The following is a 26,550-nucleotide window of genomic DNA, read 5'->3' on the forward strand; positions in this document are numbered from 1 at the left end:
AGTTGACATTTATGTCTGATTTCAAGAATAGTAAATGTGTTCAAATTGTTCCTCCCACAAACTCAAAAAGAGAAGTTTTAGCAAGATCTGTTTTGAGGATAATTTGGGCTTTTTGTGCTAACGTTTCCTTTAGTTTTGGTGCTGAGTTTTCTATTCCACTGCTGTTCACACTTTAACGAAGTAATATAAGGCTTAATTCAGCATGGAGACGTGCAGCTCTATTTCAAGGTAGTAAAATGTGCCACATCGGCACCCCCCCCCCCCCCAAACATTCTTTCAGTCGGTTGCCGGCCAACGGTTGCCGCAACTCATTCTCGCACGCCGCTTCCAAAATGTCAAGTAGCCCTTCGACAAGACTTTGGGAGGTTTTTGCTACTTTGGATTTACCGTAGTTCGCCTTAATGCTTGCTTGTCTTTGTGTTGCAGTGAAAAAACCTGGTTTGGATTTGCTGTCATATAGATTCCTCTTTCTGGGCCAAATCATTTGAAATACACAACATTGTGATATGTACGCAGCTGTATTGATTTTCCTCAGTACTCCAGCAGGGTACCAGAAAATGGCTGAGTGCACTTCAAAGCTGGGGGGAGGCAGTCATCCAACCCACTTTGAAACACGTACAGTACACCATGTCATGAGCAAGGCATGGCCACTGCCAAGTAGGGGCGTGGCCAGGCCATGCTCTGGGCGTTGACACCTGTCTCCGGTCACAGCTGTCTCACATTCTGACTGCAATTAGACGGGCATTTGAGTTGGAGTTTTTGTCACTGGCATTTGCCAGATTGTTGCTTTGCGTTAGTGAGTTGCATTCACTGCCTGTGGGACTCTGCGCTTCTACATGTAAGTCAGAGTAACCCGAGTCATTCTGTGCCCTTTTGTTTGATCCTGTCCTGTTGCGTTACTTTGCCCCATAGTCATCGGACCTTGCTGCATGCCTTTTGGATCCCCCCTAGCCTAGCATTTCTGTGCCTCTACCTTGTCGGACGGCTACACCCTGGGTGACCACATTGACCATTATGCCTCTGTCTCGAAGTCCTGCATTTGGGTCCCACCCCGTACTGGAGGTTTGTGACACATTCACTATACCTGTTGGATAAAACTTGGGTGCAGTGCGCAGGGGCTGGAAAGGTGAAGAAAACCAGGGCGATATGAAAAATCAAAGAGGAACAGATCAAACAATTGACCTATTAACTCCATCCTGGTACATATTGGATCTGGGCACTCACTACCTTGAGCTACATCGCCAATACACAATTAAGGGATGAAGCTGATTTCATAGACATAAATCAAAGGCGACCGGATGGTTTTCTTGTCGTAACGGACCTTCGCCGGATCCCTTTTGGGTGTGTTTGGTCAGCACCTAAAAGAGAGATGGTTGATTTGGTCCACACCCAAGTTGGATTATTGAGTTGACACCGAAGGGTTCCAAATATGAAAACCTGCGCATCGTTTCATTCATCCCCCAACTGACGCTCTTCTCCAAGTATTAATAAAAGATAAAATTCCATTTTTGCTAGTATGTATAGTCATCTCAGCCCGAACTGGAATCAATTCCATTTTCCGTGGGGCGCTCCGATGCAATTTTGCCGGGAGTCTCTCACACTCCTGCGAAAGTCAACAAATGCGAACATTTTTGTCATGTATTTATTCTTCTCCAGTAATTGCCTCGCTACCACCCTCGGGGGTTCTCCATATGGAGTGGCGCGCGCGCCGCCGTGCCAGTAGGTGATCCCGCCCGTGGCTTGGTGGGTGAGCCGCTGCCTCGACGGTTGACATATCCGAGCTGTTTATTAAGAGGATGACAACTCTATCAAGCTCCATAAGCGGGCTCTCGTGCACAGGAGTTCTTTTGTTACTTTCGGGGAGGGTGTCATCAATCTTGCTGCCATGCCGCTCTCTTGAGCTGCTGATGGCAAACACGATTCCCCTCTTTCTGCCTGGCCTGCCGAGGGTAGCGGGTTGCGGGTGGGGGTGGGGGTGGGGATCGGGGAGATAGGAGGACTTTCCCCGAGAGCGCCTTTTCTTGACAGGCGACAGAGCGGACCGCTCGGACACCGGCGGTGGATATACGGGCCCGTGTAATGAAAAGATGCTGACAGGACCCGCTTGCTCTGTAATGAACGGAGCCGTGAATGGATGCGCACGTCCTTTGACGCCTTTTGTCTTCCTTCCTGTTCCCGCGGCATCCATCTCAGCCATTTTCACCCCCCAGAAGAAGGTGCAAAAGACACATTCGGGGGCGATAATGTTTGAACATATACACGCGAGTGCGGGCGGTGTGACTTTTTAATGAAACAGCCATGCTGACGTCGCAGCCGCGATTTCTAAATGAATCTCTCTCGCCGCGGTTCGAGGCCATTGCCGTCGCCCGTTCCGTTCCAGTCAACATTCGGCGTGCCTCACGGAAATAGACTATGATGTATGTACTCGCTTGCGCTGAGGTCACAACACTCCGTAAATGTCTGCGAAAAGCCAGATATTTTGATCTCTTTTTAGTGAAGGGCTGCTGGGTCTATGCCCGATCAATACAAGCCGAGAGATTTGCCAACGGAGCTCTTCGGCGTTTGGTCTGCGAACTGAGGGCTGCGACTACCAGTGCTGTAATCCGTCGAGCATGGAAAGAGGAGTACAACAGGGGTCTGTTTGTGTCCCACAAGGTATATACTCCAGGCCTACACCGTCGGGATAATTAATGAAGGATTGTACTGTGTGTTCCCAGTAAGTAACGAAAGGACCAAGCTGATCTCGATCTTAGCGCCACGGTACAGATAAAATGTCTTTACAAAAGTCTGGTCGTCTGGGAAATGCATGCATCTTTGGGAATTTGCGATGTCAGAGGTCACTGAAATTGAACCTTCATCCTAAATGTGTTTGATGGGGGTTGAGGTCAGGGCTCTCTTCCATAACAAACAAGTTTGAGCATATTTTTTATGGCGCTTTCCCCAAACGGTTCCCACAAAGTTGTAAATTTCAAATGATCCAAAATTTCTCTGGGAAGCGTAGTACCCACATACCGATTTTAACATCTTAATGGACTTTTTTTAAACGAGAGACCCCACACACGGCAAAACAGCCCGAGTTTTTAATGCACACGACACAGTTAACAACCGTATCGCCACTAACAATCGCGAGTCTCCTCTCCCTGATCAGATATTTGCCATAGTGCTCAGACTAACCTTTGAGAGTGCCACGGGCCACCCAAAAAGACAATAAAATACAACAGATAGTCAAAGACCGAGAGCTAGAAGAAGCTTGGCTAGCTGTTGGCTTATCCAAAAAAAAAAAAACCCACATTGCGGTAGCTAACACTTCCACTTGCCATTTTTACTTTGGTGAATGACTCATTGAACACGTTCTACAAACACAAAACACCGCAAGCTACTCCACTGTTTATATCCGGCCACTAGTGTTGTGCTCAAGACCAAGACTTGCCTGAGACCAGAACTCACGCACACACCATGGGATAAATCGGTCAGAATTCGCGCTCACTTTGATCATCAGGTTGGCAAGTCCTCAAAATCGGGTACGTGTGTACAGAACCTTGCTTTAAATGGAGAATGAACCCGAACTGAGAGGTTTTAATTGACAGCCTCAACGCTTCCAAACAAGAGCGAGCGGTCAAAAGCATTCTTTTAATAAGATCCTGGTGGGAACAAAGCCAGCTAATAACATTTAGAAACGGGGTTGAAAACCGTCTGAAAATGCCTTTTCCAAAGGCTTCAAACACGAAGAAAGTTTCGTGCGGCGAGCTTCGTAAACGCAACTGGCCAAAAATATCACGGCTGTCTCTGCCGCTAATTTGTTTTTCGACGCGTTCCAAGGCGCCGAATAATTGTCTGTGAGATATTGTTTGTTCAGGTGTTCTGCATAATTGCATTCTGTATTGAAAGGGCTGCGGATGAATGCCGCCGCAAAAGCAGCGTGTACTTTGTAATACATTTTCTTTTGTAAAAGGACTGAGCGGTGCGGAATAATTTTTCCTCTCAATAGCGTCCGGCGATGATTGCTGCGGATTAATTGTCCGGCCGCTGTATAAAGCCAGGACGTTTTTGAATTTCCAGACAACTCAAGTGGTGTTCGCCCATTTCAAATTAAAGTCCCGCTGTCGGGGCTTTTGTGCGCACCCCTTTCACAGATTATATGGCTTCCTCTTGTTGCTCCAGGAGCTGTCGCTTTGCACATGATGACCTTTTGAAACTCTCAGATTGATTTCACGCATCCATTATTCCGACGAAACCCGCCTTTGTCAGCCACTGCGCTGTGAGCTGCGTGCTGATAAGGCCGCTAATGTGTGCTGCGGCGCTGCACATGTGGAAGTCATATAGCGTCCGGTGGGACGCACGTGTTGACGGAGGCCCGTGATGCATTTGATCACGGTTAGTCTTGAGGAGGGTCTTTGCCGGGTTTGATTCAGCAGCCTCACTCTGACCTAATGCCTTGGCTCAATCAGTCACCTTGTCCTCCCTTTGACTCCTCACCCCGTGATCCCTCGCTCCCTCCCCAACAGACTCAAGAAAAACAACCCGAGCGCTTAGGACCTCCCCTCTTTTTCCGCCTCCCACTCAGAATCCCGCCTGCGCGCAAATAAACCAGACATCTAAGGTTCTTAACAAAGGTGAAAAAATATCGCCGAGACCCGCGCTTGTGTTTGTTTGTACGGCCACGTCGTGGCGTGTAGTTTCCGCAATCAGTGGAGTGCGTTCAGACGAGAACGAGGCTGTAGACGCCCTTGATTGTGATGACAGAAACTGCACAACACAGACACAAAAAAAAAAAAAAAAAACCAATCGGTGTCCGGCTAACTGTAACAAAGTTAGGCTTGAGGTTTTTGCGTTTGTCTGTCCGTCTGATAGTCGCCGGGCTATTTTCAGGTGCATGGAGAATGACCCCAAATTTGAACAAGAGGCAAGTAGGACTCTCATGTTTGGATTTTGGGATGGAGGGGAAAAACTGTGCTATTGGGACTCGAGCAGTGGAAAAAGAAAAACAATTTTTTCTAATCAACGACATGCTCGATGAGCTTTTGAGATTTTCTTTGAAACAAAAAAAGTTTTCAAGTGTTTGCTTTAGGATCTTTGTGGCCACTCCCAGTTCAAGTGTGAACATAAAACAAAGAGAACAACACGTTTCGTATTTAACCACATATCATCCACAAGTCTGCTAGCTTTATGCTAACAACCAATGCAGAACGCCACAGATAAGCTAACGAAATTAGCATCCATGGTGCTGTACTTTTAATTCTTTAAACACGGGCTGTTTCGACACAAATGGGAGACGATGGAGGACTTTAGATTTCATCGTGACGATGTACATCTCATCACGATGACTTAAAATAGCATCTTCCTGACGACTTTAAATCGAGTCTCCCTCAATAGTTGACCCCAGTACGCCGTCGGAGAAACGGAGCTTTTACCTGTTTGCCCATTTGTGAGTTTGGCGTCTACTTCCGGTCTCTGGAATGATCTAGTAACAAGAATAGACAGACTATACAGAACAAATTCCTTTGACAGAAGACAGAAATGGATTCTAGTTAATAGAATATTCTTTTACCCTGCAAGGGAAAGGGACCAGTACCGTTTTAATTCTGGGGCGGCTGGAATGTGAATTCCATTGTGATTCAAAGTTTGAAAATAGTCAAGGAACTGAATCCAAGAAAAGTCAAAAGATCACACAGTGCTGTTCTTGGCTATTTTCTCATTTACGTTCTAATGATGTTATGACGGGAATAGATGGACACTTGTTTTTCTTGGGTGCGGGGAATTCTTCCAATGTGACTCGAATAATGACAATCGTCAAAAAAATTCAAGAGGAAAAAAATGAGAATCACAAGGTGCTGTATTTTGGCAATGTTCAGAAAGGACTCGTCCATTTTTATTCCCAAATGGTGCAAGAAGAACAAAATCCTCACGGCACATTTTTAGCCGAATATACCTAATTTCCGGCCTACCAGACAAGACTATTTTCACACGCTTTCAACCCTGTGCATTTTTGCTAACGGCCGCGAGGGGGCACTCGAGCGGAAAAGGTAAGAGTGAGACCAGTGGAATATATGTGCCGAGGAAGTGACTTTTACCGGTATGTTTTTTTTTGTTTGTTTTTTTTACCGCCCCTGTTAGCACTGTGCTAGCATGTTGCTGCTGTGTTACTGCCGCGTCTCAGTGATTTTTACTGGTATGTTTTTTGGGGGTTTTTTCACCGGCCCTGGTAGTGCTGTGCTAGTGTGTTGCTGCTTTGTTACTACTACTATACTACTGGTATGTTTTTATTTAACCTTCCCCGTTAGCGCCGCGCTAGCGTGTTTTTGCTGTGTTACTGCTGCATCTCAGTTATTTAGATATGTTTTTTTTGTAACCAGGTCTGTTACTTTTTTTTTTTTTTGGATCAGTATATATTTTTTTTTTACCGTTTTTTTTACTGTGTTGTTGGTAAGGTATTTGAAAACTCTTTGTTTGTACTGTCTTTCTTTGTAGATATCTTGTGTTTCAATGTGGGCACTTGTGGCTTTCACACAGGTGCGGATTATGTATGTACCAAATGTCCTGCTAAAAATTTTCTATGGATTTTGTACAGAACAACTTGTCCTATAGAACTTTGGCTGTGATTTTCTATAGAATTTCTACAGAACAATACAATTTCTATAGAAATTCTATAGGACTTGGGTCCTAAAGTTCTATAGTGCTTTAGAAATTCTTTGGAAATGTTCTATAGAAAATTTTTAGCATGGTGGTATTGTACTGGGTGAGCCTTATAATCCGGTGCGCTCCGTAGGCCGGAGGTTACGGTATTCTAAAATGCAATAGCCTATTTCTTTGCAGGTTCCACAACTCCGCAAACATTAATAGAAACTATGTGTAGTTTTTGTCTAATTCTAATTAATAAATCAACCAAAGTGAAGGCAGGACGATCCCCAGTTCTTCACATTTCTTCCTTTTACTTTCTGTCACCAAACCATTGAGTTCCTTCTTACACTTGTAAATAATAACAGTGTATCCTCGCCCTCGCCCAAATTGTGTGTGTGTGTGTGTTCAACTCTTCGCTCTAGTAAACAGTGACAAAGATGTTCTAGAGGAGTGTGACAGAGTTCCATTTGCCATAACTGACATCTTCATCTCATCACTTTGCTTGTTTGGAGCGTGTGTGTGTGTGTGTTTGTGCGAGCGCCCGCTAAAAAGTGCCAGCATCTGTGGAGTTTCCAGGCGGCTACACCGCGGCGGCGTAGGGATTGCGAGGATTCCGACAAGGCCGCGGCAGCGCAGGCAGGTGGAGAGAAGAGTCGTGCGCAAAGGCGCTAAAGAAAAACAGAGGAGGAAAAAAAAAATTGGGGGGGGGGGGGCTTCAAGAAAAACAAAACAAAAACCAAAATCGGCTTGCCTCCTGGCGTGGCGCGTTTCAGCTGTTTTGCAGACCAGCTGTCGAATTCCGAGGCCAGATTGGAATGATTGGGCATCGGCGGCCTTCAAATGCACGATGGTCACTGCGTCTGGATTTTCGCTGCTGAAAGTTCAACGTATTTACTTCACTCTCGAATTGTGGACAAAATCAGAAAACTTTTGGCAGTACAACTGGATGCAACATTTAAAAAAAAAAAAAACCAAACGTGGTCCAAGAGTCTACGCGCTATTTATTGAATTTTTGAAATTTTTATTGAATCTGGTCTGACTTCGTTTACATTAATGGAACACGTGAACAATTCACATTTGCAGATGCCCGCGTTACTTTTAAATCAAACCGCAAAGATCAACACCAGGCAAGAAGTTGGCGATATTACATCCATCCATTTTCTTATCCGCTTATCCTCACGAGGATCGCAGGAGCCTATCCCAGCTTTCAAAGGGCAGGAGGCGGGGTACACCCTGAACTGGTCCCCAGCCAATCGCAGGGCACATCTAGACAAACAGTCGCACTCAAAATCACACCTTCGGACGATTTAGAGTGTCCAATTAATGCTGCATGTTTTTGGGATGTGGGAGGAAACCAGAGTGCCCGGAGGAAACCCACGCAGGCACGGGGAGAACGTGCAAACTACACGCGGGGCCGAGATCGAACCCGGGACCTCAGAACTGTGAGGCCGACGCTTTCCAGCTGATCCACCGTGCCGCCGCGATATTGCATCATGAATATAAATATTTCGGCCCTGCGATTGGCTGCCAAACAGTTCAGGGTGTACTCGCCTCCTGCCCGTCGACAGCTGGGATGGGCTCCAGCACTTCCCGCGACCCTCGTGAGGATAGGCGGCTAGGAAAATGGATGGATGGATGTTTTTGTTTTCTACTCAAACCAGGGAGTGTGAACCAGCCATGCTCATTCCACATAAAAATATCGAGTCTGTATGTATACTGTTAGACTGAGTTGACGTTTGATGTTTTTTTTCCCCCCGTTTAATTTACATTTTCATAACTTGTACAACGCGAAGCGCATAGTGACGTGAGTCGTAGGTGTACAAAAAAGACCCCTTAAGCGCTCTTGTTAAAAGATTGTGAGTTCTGGCATTGTGCCGTTCTTCCAAAATGTCTCCTTTCACTTTTCTCTCAGCGATAGTTACATTTTACGAGAGGACGCAAGCAAGTAATTGGTTCCCCATAGAAGGGAGGATCGATTCAAACATCTGCACGCGCGTTTCGGGCTTTCCATCACGTGGAGACTCCGTCGTCGCCCAAATGAAACGCATGTGTGATTGTTTGTTTTTGCAGGCCTGCGCCAATTACAAATAAACCAACGTGTGAATTTGATCAGCGGACGCTGAGTGAGATTCAAACACAAGAGTGAAGATGTGTCAAACGTTTACCACTCCCGTGTTCTTCTTGAATGTCCCCGTCGTGGCCGCGTCGTATATTTACCCAACTGCTGAGAGTTGACCACGAGTATTTTATTTGGACAAATTTGCATTTGTGGTGTGTTTGTGCAATTTTTACACGGCATTTTAGGTCTGCTTATTTGTGTAATACCGAATTTGAGGTGCGGTGTGTTGAGCGTTGGCCTCACAGTTCTGAGGTCCCCGGTTCAATCCCGGACCCGCCTTTGTGGAGTTTGCATGTTCTCCCCGCGCCTGCGTGGGTTTCCTCCGGGCACTCCGGTTTCCTCCCACATCCCAAAAAAACATGCAACACTAACTGGACACTCCAAATTGCCCCTAGGTGTGATTGTGAGTGCGACTGTTCGTCTCGATGTGCCCTGCGATTGGCTGGCGACCAGTTCAGGGTGTAGCTCGCCTCCTGCCTGTTGAGAGCTGGGATAGGCTCCAGCACTCCTCCGTGAACCTCGTGAGAATAAGCGGCAAAGAAAATGGATGGAATCAAACTGAAATATTTGGTAAAATCTTGCCTAGAACATGTTTATAATTTTCCAATATGATTTGGGAAGCTGAAAGTTAGAAATTTTGGATGGCCGATTTATTAACATTTTCAGATGAAGACTCCTATTCCATCCATCCATTTTCTGAGCTGCTTATCCTCACTAGGATTGCAGGGTAATCTAGATTTGTGATGCGGTGTGGTGAGCGTTGGCCTCACCGTTCTCAGGACCGGGGGTTCAAATCCCGGCCCCGCCTATGTGGAGTTTGCATGTTCTCCCCGTGCCTGCGTGGGTTTTCTCTGGGTAGGCACTCTAGTTTCCTCCCACATCCTCAAGACTTGAATTAACTGAGGACTCTAATTTGCCCTTAGGTGGGATTGTGAGTGCGATTGTTTGTCTCTATGAAGCCCTGCGATTGGCTGGCGACCAGTTCAGCGTGTATCCCGCCTCCTGCCTGCTGACAGCTGGGATAAGTTCCGGCACTCCCGCGGACCATTGTGAACTAGTTCGAGTCCTCAGTACCATGAGGTACACTCGGGCCACAATTTCAGTTTCTGTGCCGTTGATTGGCCACCAGCCCGACCAGCACCTCATCTTCTGAGGTGCTCCCCATCCTCACCAGGACTGACCCTGCTTAGCTTTTGAGATGAGGCCACCGCGTGGGGTAGATGAGCTCGTGACGAGACAAACTAAAGTGGAAAAACGCAGATCAGATCGCATTTGTTCAAGAGCAGAGGGATCCGAGGCCTTTCTTAAGATCTTGTCCTGTCTTTGGCTCCGTGAGCCGACGCTTTGCAGTGTTGACGACACGAAGTACAAAGGGGTTGCTGTGGTTCCAAGCGGCAGCCCGCTGAGGCTTTTCACTGGCCTGACCCCTCCCTTTCTGTCACCGCCGTGATGTGTTTCCTCCCGTCGCCGTGGCAACCACCGCCGCTGCGCAGCCATTGTCTGTCGATGTTTGTCCGCAGCTCAAGGTGTCGCCTGCGCGCTTTAATGGACCTCCCAGTCCGCCTCTGCGCCGGCCTCGAGCGGCGGAGCAAAAAAAAAAAAGGGATGCGATGGGACTGATAATGGCCGCTTTGTTCTTTTTTTTTTTTTTTTTGTGTCCGCGAGGCGCTGCTCCCGTGGACCGGGAGACGCCTGGTCAAACACAGACGCACAAAGGCCACGGAGGCGTCTGGCTTTCTGCTCGCCGCGGCGCCGCCAACACGCAGCACCTCCATCGGCCGCTCTCAATTCAAAGCCCCGCGCAACCTTTCACAGACGCAGCGGGAACGCTGACATTTGCCTTTTGATGAAGACAAAAGAATTTTTTTTTTGTCTCTTTTTTTTTTGCGGTGATTACACCAAGGTCACGTGCGACGTTACAGTCGGTGTGCGGGATCGCTTCTCAAGGGCATTGAAGTTACTCACTCGTAAAAAGCAACACGGCCGTTACTTTATTCAGTCAGGCTTGAGTGTCGAGGAACGCTTTAGTCATGCTTTTCGATGTTCAGCTGCTGCATTATGATCTTAAGACTCCCCCCCCCCCCCCCGCGTTGATGGGACAACAACAACAAAATACAAAAGCGACCTGATGTCCTTGTGAGTTCTGTGAAATGAGGACAACTTGCAGTCCATTATTGGATTTTTTTTCATTTTTTTTAATGGAAGGATGTGTCATACTCACTGAAGGATGATTAGTGACTCCTGCAAGTAATAACAGTGGGGGGGGGGGAACATGTTCAAATGCCATGAAATAATCTCCCGAGATGATGTGCCGCATATTCTCATGCACCGGCCGGTGTTTTAACCTCTTTAACGCAGTCCCTCGAGGAAACGGGAGGGGGGTGGGGGCGTTGGTATGATTAGGAATTCGTTAGCAAGCTTCTATTTTTATGCTGATGACACACTTTCCCCTCGGAGGCTCTCAGTGTTGCTGGCTCGTGACTTTCTCACTGTCTTTTCCAAACTAGATCAGCTGTTTCCAGCCATGCGGGGACGTGACACGAAGTTCACTGACTTAAGCAACTCCCCGCTCATCGCAAATCTAGTTACTGGCCCTCGTGAGCTTCTTTAAAGTCACATCCAGCCGGAAGCCAACAACCGTGAGGCCACAAACGTGACCTGCACCTGCACAATATAGAAGGATTTCGCATAAAAGCAGCGGGCCATCACCAAAACCAAAATGTTAACGAAATTGGGAGAAGACCATTTGGGTGTTTGTTGGTTCTGCGGTTGAATTTTAACAGTACAAATATCTCAACAAAAATTTTCAGCCTGTCAAAAATGGCCCAAAAGTGCTTTGTTGTCACCGAAGCAACCTGGCTTGACTGGGTTAGCCGAAGGTAATGCCACGAACACTGCGATTAAAGCTAGCTGCTAACGGTGCTAGCTTTAATAGATTCATACCAGCGGTAGCGGCAGCAGGGCCGAGGAAGGATGGGGAGGAACACGTGAAGCAAAGCAAAACGAAGTTTCATCTCCGTATTGTTACGTACAATAATGCACAGATAACTACTGTGGTCTAGCGAGAACTTGAGTCATCGTAGAAGTAAGCTAACCCCTGCCAATGCCATGACGCTTTACGGCGTGACTATCATAACAATTGTCGGAATACTGTGTACGGTCGGCGTGTGTCACTCGTAGATATCGTGGATGGTCCATGCTTCTTGGTTCCTGGGAACTGATGAATGACAAGGGCTACCAGTTTGATGCCATCCATCCATCCATCCATCCATCCATCCATTATCTACCTCTTTTCCTGGTCGGGTCGCGGGGGAAGTAGCTTCAGTAGGGATACCCAGACTTCCCTTTCCCCAGCCGGTTCTTCCAGCTCTTACGGAGGGATCCCGGGGCGTTCCCAAGCCAGCCGAGAGACATAATCTCTTCTGGGTCGTCCTCGGGGTCTCTTTCCGGCGGGACGTGCCCGGAACACCTCATCAGGGAGGAGTCCGGGAGGCATCCGAATCAGATGCCTCGGGTCGAGGGGGTAGTCGCTTCAGTAGGGATACCCAGACTTCCCTTTCCCCAGCCACTTCTTCCAGCTCTTCCGGAGGGATCCCGAGGCGTTCCCAATCCAGCCGAGAGACACGGTCTCTTCATCGTGTCCTGGGTCGTCCTCGGGTTCTCTTTCCGGTGGGACGTGCCCGGAACACTCCACGAGGGAGGCGTCCAGGAGGCATCTGAATCAGATGCCCCAGCCACCTCATCTGGCTCTTCTCAATGCTCTCAAGTTTGATGCGCACTTTTGAAATCAAAATCTTAAATTTTAATTATGACAAATGTGCCAGTACGGTGGCACAGCTGCAGGCCGTTGGCCTCACAGTTCTGAGGACCGGAGTTCAACCCCAGCTCCGCCTGTGTGGAGTTTGCATGTTCTCCCTGTGCGTGCGTGGGTTTCCTCCGGGCTCTCCGGTTTCCTCCCACATCCCAAAAACGTGCAGCATTAATTGGACACTCTAAATTGCCCCAAGGTGTGATTGTGAGTGCGACTGTTTGTCTCGATGTGCCCTGCGATTGGCTGGCGACCGGTTCAGGGTGTACGCCGCCTCCTGCCCAATGGCAGCTCCCGTGACACTCATGAGGATAAGCGGCCCAGAAAATGGATGGACACGGCAAATGGTATTTATTTATGTGTAGACACTCTGCGTGTTAACGGCGGTGCCCCTCGACTTAGTCGATGTCAACATTTTTTGCGCTAAGTATCGTTGGCTGGTACTGTTCGCGTTCACGAGTACTCGGTACCTTGAAATAAGGCCAGTATTGACCCAATACCTGGAATTGGTACCTGCCCATCCCTGGTCATGATTATAGCGATAAATGAATGTATTTGTATGACAAACATTTGGGTAAAAAAATGTAAGTGCTGCGATAACTGGTGGCGTATGTCGTTCTAAACGTTGTGTGTTATTTTCTTTGTCAAATCAGACTTTTCTTCAAGTCGTGTTTGTGTACCAAGTAAAGTACGGGTTCTTCTATGGTTCCTTGGTCGCTGCACCAGCTGAACCCGCAGTCGTGCCAACTTGATCAGCCGATACAAAGCCGGACGCACAAAACCAATTGATTGCGCCTCACAATGTTGCCGAAATTACATCTTTTGTCCGTCCCATCGTGTTGGGCTGCAGATTACAGTGTGTGGGCACGTCCTGGCTCCCCCCAGAGCGAGGTCGGAGGCTGGGGGTCTTTTCTGCGTGCTCGAGGTATTGTGAGCGTGCCGGCGGGCTGGTGGCCTCGGGCCTCCGAGCGCCGCGCGGGAGCGAGGACGGCGGCTGCGTTTGTTTCCCGTTGAAAAGGATTACAGGTCCTGACGGCCGTGATTAATCACCCAGAGGCAGGCGCGTGAATGCAGCCGGGGAAAGGTTCAACTTTTTAATTCATCCCACACACAATCTATTCAAAGCAGCTGTTGGCGCCGCGTTCCCTCATCTCCGCGTGCTCTTTCTTCCCACTGACCGTTGCCTTCCGCTGTCGTTTTTATGGCACTGGTAATTACCTGGGGAGGTGCGGGCGGTTGTGGTAATTGTGCGGGTGCTTGGACTCGCCTTGGTTTTATATATATATATATATATATATATCTGTATATTTATATATATATATATATATATTTTTTTTTCTTTTTAATGATAGGAGATGGTTTCCTTTTCATCTTTGCCGTACAATAGTTAATTGACTTTGTTAATGCGTTCGGGGATCAGTGATTTCTCAACAAATGACCTTTACGGAGCCCCGTGTGTCACATTGTTTACGGTTTGATTGTGTTCCCAAACAGAGTTTGTGTTTGCGTGTTTGTGTGTGTGCGAGTGTGTTGATCCATTGTGACCTTTTCCTGTCTCAGGTGTGTTTTGCGCGCAAAAAAAAAATATATATTTCCCTCAAAGCCTCCCCTCCGCTCCCCTCCTGGAAACACTTCAAATTCATAAGCGCCTGCCCGCTGCGCCTGTCGCTGACAGACAGCCGAATTCTTTGGCGCTTTGAATAAATTTCACATCTCACCATGTTCATATCCACTCATATGAGCAGGCCTTCTCATTAAGACTCAGCAGGTTATATGATGGTATTGGCGGAATCCCTGGAGCAAAATGAACAGGGACAGCTACACTGTTTAATGCAAGGTAGCCTAGCAACAGATAGCGGGACGACGGCGGAAACATACCCACATATTTATGTTTACATGAGAGAATGATTTGTGTGTCAGGCTGATGGATCCTAATGTTCCCGTTCTCCCCGGGGCTTTTCTTGTGCCGCACGCAGGCCTGACACTTACCCTGAAGGACAGGCACCACCTTCCCCGACGTGCATGAATACTTAATACTGTTAGACTGCATTTATGCAAAGAATGAAAATGGCACCAGACAAGATGAAGGAGGAGTGGGCGGGGGGCCGGAGGACTGGGCGGGGTGTGGGCTGAAAATGCATCAAAAGCGTGGCGAGCAAGCAGCAAAATGACGCCGGGCGCAGGGGAAAGCCCGACGTGCGTCACGTTCATCTTTTGCCAACTAAAAGCGTACCGACAAATGTGAAAAATTGGAGCATTTTTCCCTCCGTTGCATTTGAAGTCTGCAAAGGCCCCGCGATCAGATGTCACGAAAAGATGTAGCGGGCGGGTGTTTTAAGAGTTCTTTATTTTAATTTCTTTCTTTTATTTTCACCACAATCTACTCGCAATAGACTCGGAGCTGTTAAACGCTCAGCGTGTTCAATACTTACAACAGCAAACCTTTCTGTGTGTGGTCAACATTGCATTTGGAGGAGCGACAAGGTCCTGGATTACGATGTGAAAGCACATCAAAGCAAATTTATCTGTTGCTCTTTACATGATTAAAAAAATTGAAATACAAAAATGGAAATATTTGAAAAAAAAAAAAAAAAAGAGTACAATACAAACAGCTTTTAGTGCAATAAATATCACTGAAAAGTGGAAGTAATCAAAAACGTATGAGAAATAAACGTGAATTTTTAATCTGGATTTGAAAATACTCCCATTTGGGGATGACATCACCTCTGTTCCCAATTTATTCTTTTCTTTTTTTTTTTTTTCAGCGTAAAAGCTAAATGCTGCTTCGCCATGTTTGCTTTGGACTCTGCTCTCCACTAGTCGACCTGAGTCAGTCGATCTCAGAGCCCGACTGGGTTTGCATTCCATGAGCATTTCTTTCTTGTATTCAGAACCGAAACCATTTCGTGATTTATAGACCAGTGGAAGAACTTTCGAATCCGTGCAAAAGCTGACTGGAAGCCAGTGTAAAGACTTTAAGAATTGGAGTTAAATGTTCTGGTCAGGGCGGCACAGTGGATCATCCTCACAGTTCTGAGGACCCGGGTTCAATCCCAGCCCTCCCTGTGTGGAGTTTGCATGTTCTTCCCGTGCCTGCGTGGGTTTTTCTCCGGGTACTCGGGTTTCCTCCCACATCCCAAATACATGCAACATTAATTGGGCACAAAATTCCCCCGAGGTTCGATTGTGAGTGCGACTTATTTGTCCATGTGCCCTGCGATTGGCTGGCGACCGGTTCAGCGTGTACCCCTCCTCCTGGCCGTTGAGTTAGGCTCCAGCACTCTCCGCGACCCTAATGAGGTTAAGCGGCGAAGAAAGTGGATGGATGTTCTGGTCAGAACCTGAGCTGCAGCTGTTTAACGCTCTTTTTGGGGAGCCCAGTCCATTGAATGAAGACCATTACAATGTGGTCATAAATGAAACTGAGCAACTGCCAGTTCGGAAGCGACTTGAAGCTTGCGTGTCGCATTGATGGGAATTTGCGTGCTGAATTTCGTAAGAGTTTGTGGAAAAAGTACTCGCTGTCTATTCCACAGGAACTTAACCAGCTAAACGTCGTACACGCGTTCATCCCTTCACGCATCAAAAATTCAAGTTGATTCTTCCCGTGCGCCAGCCCTCTTCAAGACGAGTCTGCGCCACATATTTTCAGATGAGAGGGCTTGGGCCTGTAAATGTTTGGTGTGTATTTTGGATAAATATACCGTTTTCGGGATTGTTTTCCATTTGTCCTTTAATGCGGTTACAATTTGCCATTGATTCAAATGGTTTTCGCCTTGGTGGAGTTCCGCCCTGGACTCGGGGCTACCCCCACAGTTGTTATTCATTTTTTCGGTTGCAGTTGGCGGTGATGTCGTGCAGCAAAGCTTCGTATTTGTACAGCGACTGTCATTTGAAATACAGTCAGCAGCGGAATTCGCAAGCCAATCACCGCACTCAATAGGATGAGGAAAAGTTTACCCTCGCTGTGTAATTCATAACCAATGTTAACCAATGAACCTTTTCATTTCTGCTACAGTGAAGGAAATAAGTATTTGAACACCCTGCTATGTTGCAAGTTCTCCCACTTAGAAATCATGGAGGTGTCTGAAATTTTCATCGTTGGTGCACGTCCACGGTGAGCGAGATCATCTAAAAAGAAAAATCCAGAAATTAAAATGTATGACTTTTTTTCAACGATTTATTTGTGTGATACAGCTGCACCCCCATGCTTCACAGTAGGGATGGTGTTCTTGGGACGGAACTCATCATTCGTCTTCTCCGAACACGGTTAGTGGAATTAGGACCAAAAAGTTCCATTCTGGTCTCTTCTGACCACAAAACTTTCCTCCGTATCATCCAAATGGTCATTGGCAAACCTGAGACGGGCCTCGACATGTGCTGGTTTAAGCAGGGGAACCTTCCGGGCCACGCGCGATTTCAAACCGTGACGTCTTAGTGTATTAGCAACGGTCACCTTGGAAACGGTGGTTCCCAGCTCTTTTCAGGTCATTGACCAAGTCCTGTCGTGTAGTCCTGGGCTGATTCCTCACCTTTCCAAGGATCACTGAGACCACCACGAGGTGATATCTTGCACGGGGCTCCACTCCGATTTGAGATCGACCGTCATGTTTATCTTCTTCCATTTTCTCATGATTCCTCCAACAGCGGACCTTTTGTCACCAAGCTGTCTTGGCAATTTCTCTGCAACCCTCTCCAGCCGTGTGGAGTTGTATAAATTTGTCTCTGGTGTGTTTGGACAGCACTTTGATCTTAGCCATGTTACAAGTTTGAGTCTTCCCGACCGTACGGGGTGGACAGGTGTCTTTATGCAGCTAATGACCTCACACAGGTCCATCTGATTCAGGATACTGCATGGAGTGGAGGTGGACTTTTCAAGGCGGACTAACAGGTCTTTGAGGGTTAGAATTCTAGCTTATAGACAGGTTTTCAAATACTTATTAGCAGCTGTATCACACAAATAAATCGTTACTGTGGGAGAACTTGCAATATAGCAGGGTGTTCAAATACTTATTTTCTTCACTGTACGACTCTTTCTTTGTTGTATTTGTACTTCCAGCTCCATTTGTTACCGCGACAGACACGTTTATGTGTGTTTTTCACCGCGTACTGCCAGAGCAGCAAGCGTACTCATGGTCATGTATTTATGTGTAAGATCGCTCACATTGTTGTTGAAAATCAGGCGTCGTCCACTTAATTGCTCGCGAGGCCTTCATTGCGTTGCGCGGCCGCGCGACGGCGAAACGGCAGTTTCATCTCAGGCCGGTGCAAAATAGGGACAAGTGACTTCCAGTAAGTACAGTACACGAGCTATACGACTTGATTGAGTCTGTCTTTACAGTATGTCCAGCTCCTCCAGGGACATCAACTCAATTAGCCTGGCACAGCCTGAGAATCAGCACCATAGATTCAATTTCTCCCTGCCTTGTTTACCAGAGAACAACCCGCAGAATAATATCTATACAATTTGTCCTTTTAGACAAATGATGATGCTATCGTGGTGGGAAGCGGCAGATAGAAGCCTCTACCGTCGTTTGTTGTTGTTGTGTAGGCTAAGCGCTGGACAAGATATAAAAAGGCCTTTTGTCAGGAGATGGGCATATCTCCGTTCATCTTGGCGAGCTTGTTTCCATAGTTACATCAATGTTGTTGAAGTGAGAAGATCAGGTATTCCAGTGAGTGATCCCATACATGCGCTTTGCTCTGCTTCTATTGATTTTCATCCCACGTTGGGGGGGGGAGAAGAAGAAGAAGAAAAAAAAAAAACAGCCTCCTGCCGAGACTGTCTGCGCGAGATTGTGGAAATAATGAAAGGCCAAAATGTGTTGGACAAAGAAAGGAGCCCATTTGGCCCGACTCACGGTCCAGGTCCAGGTCCAGCGTCCGAGGCCCGCTTCCAATATGCGATGTTTTTGTCCGTCTTGCGTGTAAATCTAAAGCCGCACATATCCAACATGGCTGTGTTTACTTTCATGGATCACATGAAAAAATTCACATGCGCAGATGCGTGTCAATAACTTCAAAAGTTAAACACTGGGCCGTGACGACTCAGAAGTGAACATCCATCCATTTTCTGTAGCGATTGGCTTGACATTTTTCATGTGGCCAATAGAGCTCGTGCACCTACGTCATAATATCACGTGACTTTTGTTTACGTCGCCGTATTGCCGGTCTAACAAAGCATTGCTCAATGCTAAGTCGGTTGGAGACGACGTAAAGATATGTCTGATAGCACGATGAAGGTGAAAATAAACAAAGGTACATGGAAAAATTTGATAAACTCCGCCTAGAGGACCCGTATTTAATCCCGAAGTTGATGTTTTAGCCGATACGAAATTGGACAGTTAATTTGCTTCCCCTTCAAGAATAAATCCCACACAGTGACGGGTTGACGGCTCGTAAATGCGGAAGCGTGTTTGGCCACACATTAACCTTTGCCGGAATCCACCGAACTTTTCAGATAGTATCCAAAAACGAATAACAATATTTAAATAAATTACAACTATGATTGGGGAAAAAAAGAGGACGGAGTCATCTCCACGGAGCGTACACGGAAGCGATTGCGGCATTTTTTTTTTTTAATATGCATTGTTCTCAAATGAGCCAATTTAGCATTATAAATACTTCTCGGTAATTTGAGATTGAGAAGAATAATTCCGACCTGAAATGAAGCGATCGCTACACAGGCGTGTGTGTATTTTGGTTGGGCACCATCCATCATGTTTAATTGCCGAAATCCATCGATATTTTCTGGTCTTTTCAGCTGGTATTCCATAAAATGACTCTTTGAATATCTGTCTCGTCTGTTGTGAAAAACGAGAGCACAAGAGGTCTCGGGTGTTGTAAATATTCTCCTCCGGTTCAATGTCGAGCAACTCTGTGTGACCGGCAATATGGCGCCGTGAAAGTGGTGATGTCACGTGCATGAGCTCTATACCGAAGAATGACCATTTACGTGTTTGGACAATTTAGAGTCTACCTTGGCTATTTTTGGAATGTGGATGGAGGACGCCCACGCTAAATTTGTGAGGCACGTTTACGAACCATGGCAAAGTAACAATATGTTGCTTACTTGGCCTTGGCTGAGTCGCCGTACTAGCCAAGAGTTTTTTCTTAAAGCTCTTATGTAGCATATGCAGATAATTAACAACACTTTTGATGTCTTTAGACTTGAGCTCGGTCATTTTTCAAGGCGTTAACATGTGTTGATGAAGCAGACATGGATTTAAATTGGCAGAGTATCTGATCCATATTGGATTCATATCCAGACCGATGCCTATCCCAGTTGTGCCTCTTGAGAGCAAAACATTGCCGCTGTGTCTCTTGACTCATGCAGTGTAAATCTATCTATCCATCCATCCATTTTCTCTACCGCTTATCCTCACGCAGGTGGTGGGAGTGCTGGCACCTATACCGGCTATCTTTGGGCGAGGTACACCTTGAATTGATCGCCAGAAAATCGCACGTTCACAAACAAATGACCATTCGAACTTAGACACTTAGTAGAGTTCACTCAACCCACGAGGGTAAATCCTGCTTCGGAACTCAAGTCAATGCCGTGTGGCCACTTAACGGCGTCTCCAAACCGCCAAAAGTGACGGCGAAAAGAACCGCCGTCGCGCTGTTAGTCACATGCGTCGGCATTCATGAGAAATCTCCTCAACGGTGCTCTGCTCGCGGTATGCTAATGGATTTGAAACGGGAGCTAATCACTGCTGCGCGGCTAGCCGCGTGCTGGCGTTTTGCAGCCCCGCGTTGTGTGTTGCGGCGGGGTTACCAAAACACTGGCACAACACATGATGGCTCTTTATGAGGCTGGGGCCTGCACGCGAGAGAGGGGGCCCGCAGACGATGCTAAAAAGACGGTAATGACAGCCATTCACCGCAATCCAATTATGCAAAAGGGAGTCTAAACAATTCCATCATCCCCTAAATTAGATTGTCCTAACGAGATAAAGGCACCAATTAATCCTGAATTAATTTCTACAGCTCATTTTCCCCCAGAAAACACTCTAATATGCAAATGCAAATGAGAGTCAGAGAGGCATCTTTCGGCAGGCACTTATACTCGCGCTTATATTTTGTTTTGTTTCGCTATATATAATTGAAAATATTTCGACGAAGACGGGTGCACATTTTTTATGCTTCCCTTCTAAATTTACCTCAGTGTAAGGTGCTGATGTTAGACTATAAACACTTCCTCGCATCCTCAGATAACAAAGCAGCAGCAAAAAAAAAAACAAAAAGAAAAAGTGTCATCATCATTATCATTTTCACACTCTTAATTATCTAGCTGCCAGCTGTCTCACATCGGCAAAATCGAGTAATCGGGTAGATTTTCACCACCTCCAGAGCAAATAAATGTGCGCAAATGTCTTTTCAAAGTTGCTGTACAGCAACTACTTAAATGGCAACATAGTGGAGGATTGTAATGAGGTCACCACCTTCACAAATACCAACCTCCTCCACGTGGCAAATCTCGCATCAATTGTTGCGAACATGACAACTGCGCCAACATTTAATGACTCTTGCAGCACCCCCACTCCAAAGGGCTTTGTGGAATCCAGTCATTTTTGCTTCGTTCTGCCGGCTATTGTTTCACTCTGGCCCTATAAATCAGGGCTGTCAAAATTGGTTGCATCACAAGTCGCATCGTAGTTATGGTCGCCCTCGGGCCTTATGTTGCGTTTTGTATAAATGGGAACAGATTTCATGACACGGAGTTCAACTGAGCGGCATCGTGTTTTGTCTACGGACTCGGCGCGTGGTGGAAAGCGAGGCAATTAATATGTTCCGTGTGGGCACCCAAAGTTAGATCGCATGGTTGCCCCTCCGTTTGGTTTTCATTGTCAAACTTGTGGCAAAATGAATCGAAGAGCCTGATCGCCGAGCGACGTGGAAGAGGACCAAATGTTGGCCGGAACGCATGCTCCCGTGCGTCCGTTTGTAACAGTGGGCCGGATCTCGCGGGCAAGTGTACATTCGAGATCCGGCAGGCCGTGATGCATACGCTTGCCGGCGAGATAACGCGATGCAGTTCTTCAAGCCTATTTGGTTGTAATGCTCTGGCCCCGCCTGGTTCTCATGGTAACACGAACCGGACTTGCCAGTAGCTCGCCAGTATATTGAACAGGATGAGGGCAGGCTCACTTGCACAGAAATAGCCTCAATTCCCACCACACGGGAACTAAGGTGTAAAATGATTATTGATCATTGGCATTTCACGATGAAAACAGAAATGTCATGACACATGGGAACATTTTTTTTAAAGTGTGAAACTGAGACGACGGTACTGGATCCTCTTCTGCACCAAAGTTTTTTGTTTTTTTTTGCACGGTCGGGCTAACTCGCATAATCGAGTACGTTAGCTCCTTGGCAGAGGAAACCTGATTTGACGGCAATCTTTTGAAAAAGAAAGAAACAAAGTAAAAACCCCTCTCTGCTCGCGATGTAATCGTGGATGTCTTTATGAAGCGGCTTTGGACCTTGAAGCGCTGTATTTCATTGATCCGCAGTCAGTCTGCAGCTACCACCTGGGTGACCCCGCCCCCCACCCCCGGCCCCCGGCCCCCATGCTGTTGACAGAAACAACCAGGCTGTCAGTTGCCAGGCAATATTCACAACCACTGGCCCACATCAGCTAATTACCAGCAGAAATCACGTATTGACAGATGGGCCCCATGCATATTGATCGGCCACAACTGCCACGTTCTAAATCACCTAGCTCTAATGAATCATTTCCCGTTTGGGTGGACGAAAGACGCCGGGGACGGAAAAGCAAAGCGAATCGAGCGCACGTGTGCTCGTGCTTGACATCACGCGTCATCATATCTGGATCGCACGTAGCGCAAGATGAGCAAATACACAAATCACATCTGCTGTAAACTCCCCAAATATTTAAGATGCCTCCTCGCTCTTCTTTGCCCCCCCCCCCCGCGCCCTCCCCCAGGTTGTCTTTCATCACGGCCGAACCCGCACGGGCAGTAAATACACGGCTCCTCACGCTGCGGACTCCGCTTGACCCCCCCCCCTCCCCCAACCATCCGTGTCTCTGATGCTTCTCCCAAGGTCCCTCGTTCCAAGGCCCCCGTCGATGCGGCGCACCGGTTGCGGAGCGCCCTGTAATTCACCGGCCTGCTGGATCGCCTGCCAGCTGCTATTGATTTTTGTTTCCCCAATCTCCAAGAGAGAGGGAAAGAAAAGATTAAAAACACTTTGTCAGTTTGGTGGGGAATAAGAATTCTGCGCGGGGGGATACCTACGAGGGCTACAGGGTCAAGGCTGAGCTACTGTATGTCTTTATGGCTTTAACTGTTTCCGCACCGGCGACATCTCTGTCGTACTTTTACAGTGCACGGACAAGTCGACGGAGAAGAAGAAGAAGCAGAAAAAGAAGCAGGTGTTGCCTAAGGCAGGTGCGGTCATTTCATGGAAACGTCACCTTGCTCATCTCAGCGTGTTCGCTGTGCTGTTGCACAGTTTAATAGTTACTCATACAAAAGCAGATAAAAAAAAAACAAACAGACATATCTATACTACTTTACTTTTCATGCAAAATTCCACAATCATATGTAGTTATGAGATTTATGAGATGAGCGAAGTTCCAGTGGAGAAGAGATGGCGAGGGTGGATGACTTCAAATACTTGGGGTCAACAATACAGAGCAATGGAGACTGTTGGCAGAAGGTGTCTGGTGTTCTATGTGACAGAAGAGTCTCCGCTATGATGAAGGGCAAAGTTGATAAAACAGTGGTGAGGCCGGCAATGATGTACGGATTAGAGACGGTGGCTCTGAAGAGACAACAGGAAGCAAAACTGGAGGTAGCAGAAATGAAGGTGTTGAGGTTCTCGCTTGGTGTGAACAGGTTGGATAGGATTAGAAATGAGCTCATTAGAGGGACGGCCAAAGCTGGATGTTTTGGAGACAAGGTTAGAGAGAGAGCAAACTTCAATGGTTTGGACATGTCCAGGGGCAGGAGAGCGAGTAAATTGGTCGGACGATGGTAAGGATGGAGCTGCCAAGGGAGAGAGCGAGAGGAAGACCAAAGAAAAGGTTGATGGATGTTGTGAGGGAAGACATGAGGACAGTGAGTGGCAGAGAGGAAGATGCACGAGATAGGCTTCAATGGAAAAAGATGACACGCTGTGGCGACCCCTAAAAGGGACAAGCCGAAAGGAAAAGAAGATATGCAGTTATGAGATTTGCTCTTCAGCCGTGCCCTTGAAAACATACAGCGCGCCCTCATTTCACGACCGGGCGTCCTTGACGACGGCGTCGACGTAACCCTGCAACCAGTCTTCTCACCTTCGTCCGGTTAAACGACAAACGAAAAACGACTTCTAACACTGTGTTTAAAGTATTACAATCGGTCCTTCAAAGGGAGAATTTCTGCTTCAGATACCGCAGTTTTCCTGTCAGCTGATGCTTTTAACCTCACAAGTGGCATGCACATAAAACACTGTTAGGCCCTCAACATGGAACAAAAAACATGAAAAACAGTAAATAAAGCACTCGCCTTTCTGTGATGCGTGACGACATATTTTCCTCTTGTCTTTTGAATATCTCAACACGGCCATATACTAGAAATGAAATTGTAGTTTACGCCAAACTATTCCAGAGAGAATCTTAAAAATGGCTTAGAACTTGTCAGGTTATTTTATTCAAGCGTAAGATTCTGCACAATTTCCAGAACCAAATAATAGGAGAAATATGAGGAAATCTTGTAGCAAGTAGGTAGCAAGATAAAATAGATATTTTGCACTGAGATTAATTTAGCACATCAGTATTTGTAAACCGAGGACTCAGTGGAATGTCAGCTCTCAACTCAAAGCAATCAACATTGTTGCCACTTGGTTTATCAAAAACAGCAATACTAGTAATAATACAATTATTGAGTTATGTAGGAAAGTATATTGCGTGTTTTTTTTTTTTTTAACATCAATTTTGAAGCCCCATGAAAGTGGTTCGGTCCGAACAATTCTGTTCACTTTTTCCTTTTAATGGGCTGAGCGACTTTTTAAACCGTTTCGTTGGCCCTCGCCCAGCGAATGAATTGATGAATTGAAAACGTGTTCGCTCCGAGTCCCTCGCTTTCCTTCGTTTGTCCTTTGGGGAAAAGCAACACACCTCCGCTGCCATCCGGTCCCATCTCGCCCCGCTAATGTGATGCCAATGCATTAGCCCGTTAGACTGCGTTACGCCTGGGCGCCTCTTACATGGGCTCGGCCTAACTTTCAGCTAAATGTGCAGAATGCCCCCCTCCCCCCCTCCCCCCCTCCCCCCGACATTAGGCTTTGGTAATGGTGCCTTTCAGGGCCACTCTATGTTCAGAAATGAAATATTCATACATTGCCGAGGACAGTCTTAGAAGGGAGTCTGTTTGAAATGTGAATTCATGGTTCCAGCAGACATTTCTTCAATATTTGATGGACCATCACAGCTCCGTGTCTAATACCCCTTCCAAATATTCTCCTCCTGCTCCGCTTCTATAGCTCATGTTTGATGTCAGCCTTGAAAACATGCACCAAAACAGCCTCTAGGTTATTTGTTGCCTTGCTGTTTCAAGAGCTCCTTTACGGAAAAACAAGTTTATCTTTTGGACGTTGAGCACAATGGTAAATGGAGTGTTCTGCGATTGGAACGTACTACTTCCTTGTCCAATTTATTGTGTATGCAAACCCCAATGAATATGTACTGTGTGTGCGTGTCTGTGTACACACACAGTAGTAGCGGTCTAAAATGTTGCTTTGCCTAGTAGGACAGTCGATGTTCTACTTAACTTGGGGTGTAATACACGTGCCTACGAGAATCTTCTTTGTCTTCTTTTCCTTTCGGCTTGTCCCGTTGGGGGTTGCCACAGCGTGTCATGTTTTTTCATCTAAACCTATCTCGTGCTTCTTCCTCTCTTAACACCCACTGTCCTCATGTCCTCCCTCACAACATCCATCAACCTTTTCTTTGGTCTTCCTCTCACGCTCTTCCTTGGCAGCTCCATCCTTACCATCCTCCTACCAATTTCCTCCCTCTCTCGCCTCTGGACATGTCCAAACCATCTCAAGTCTGCTCTCTCTCTAACCTTGTCTCCAAAACATCCAACTTTGGCCGTCCCTCTAATGAGCTCATTTCTAATCCTATCCAACCTGCTGACTCCGAGCGAGAACCTCAACATCTTCATTTCTGCCACCTGCAGTTCTGCTTCCTGTTGTCGCTTCAGTGCCACCGTCTCTAATCCGTCCATCATGGCCGGCCTCACCGCTCTTTTATAAACTTTGCCCTTCATCCTAGCGGAGACTTTTCTGTCACATAGAACACCAGACACCTTCCGCCAACTGTTCCAACCCCGCTTGGACCTGTTTCTTCACTTCCTAAAGGGGCCAAATTCACACGTTGAGTAGAATGGCTTACAGTTGGGGCATTTGTGCTGCTCTTCTACTATTAAAACACATTCACTGCCGTTGACTGTTGAATATCAACGTTAACTGGGAGGTCCTGCTACTATCTGAATAAAAGGAACAGTATGTAATACATGTAAACCTACCGAAAAAAAAGTCTGGTGCACTGGTGTACCAATGAGAGTAGCATTGTTGATTGTTGCCAAGGTGATCACGGATCGCCTGCTTCGGTGCTCTCTAGCATTGTTGGACCAGACAGGACACCTCAAGTAGTGTTAGCATTAGCATCTGCACACACACTAACCTCTGTCTGTACTACACTCATTCCGGATGTCCGCATATCGCAAGAGACTTCAGCTCAGGGAAATTTTTGTTGCTAAACTTTGTTTTTTGTGTGTGTATTTATTTCTTTTGTGAAGTAACCATTAAAGGGTATCAATACTCGCTTTCAATATGGTCATCTAAGGAGTCGTCTTCTTGACTTCTTCTCACTTCCGATGCAGGTTTGTGAGTAAGTTGATGTCACCAATGATGCCGACGAGCTTCCTGAATCGAATCTAACGCCCACCTCGTTGTTTTCGCGCAGGTTGTCACAGGGATGCACGTGCGATCT

The 26,550-nt window shown here is 46.8% G+C and overlaps 1 protein-coding gene across 4 annotated transcripts in view; it reads left to right on the forward strand.

Annotated features, from left to right (window-relative positions):
* LOC133510614 (pre-B-cell leukemia transcription factor 1) overlaps positions 1-26,550 on the forward strand; it is a 128,972-nt gene that overhangs the window by 8,282 nt on the left and 94,140 nt on the right. The window contains exon 1 of one of the 4 annotated variants that reach the window (XM_061838712.1): positions 2,508-2,655. The exons of 2 other annotated variants lie outside the window; for them this stretch is intronic. The gene's annotated coding sequence lies outside the window, so the exon portion shown is untranslated. Of the gene's footprint in view, positions 1-2,507; positions 2,656-26,550 lie in introns of those variants that run through there. One more of the 4 variants, XM_061838709.1, reaches the window with a different exon arrangement.

This window comes from Syngnathoides biaculeatus, chromosome 13 (assembly GCF_019802595.1).
Source record: "Syngnathoides biaculeatus isolate LvHL_M chromosome 13, ASM1980259v1, whole genome shotgun sequence".
Taxonomy (NCBI): Eukaryota; Metazoa; Chordata; class Actinopteri; order Syngnathiformes; family Syngnathidae; genus Syngnathoides; species Syngnathoides biaculeatus.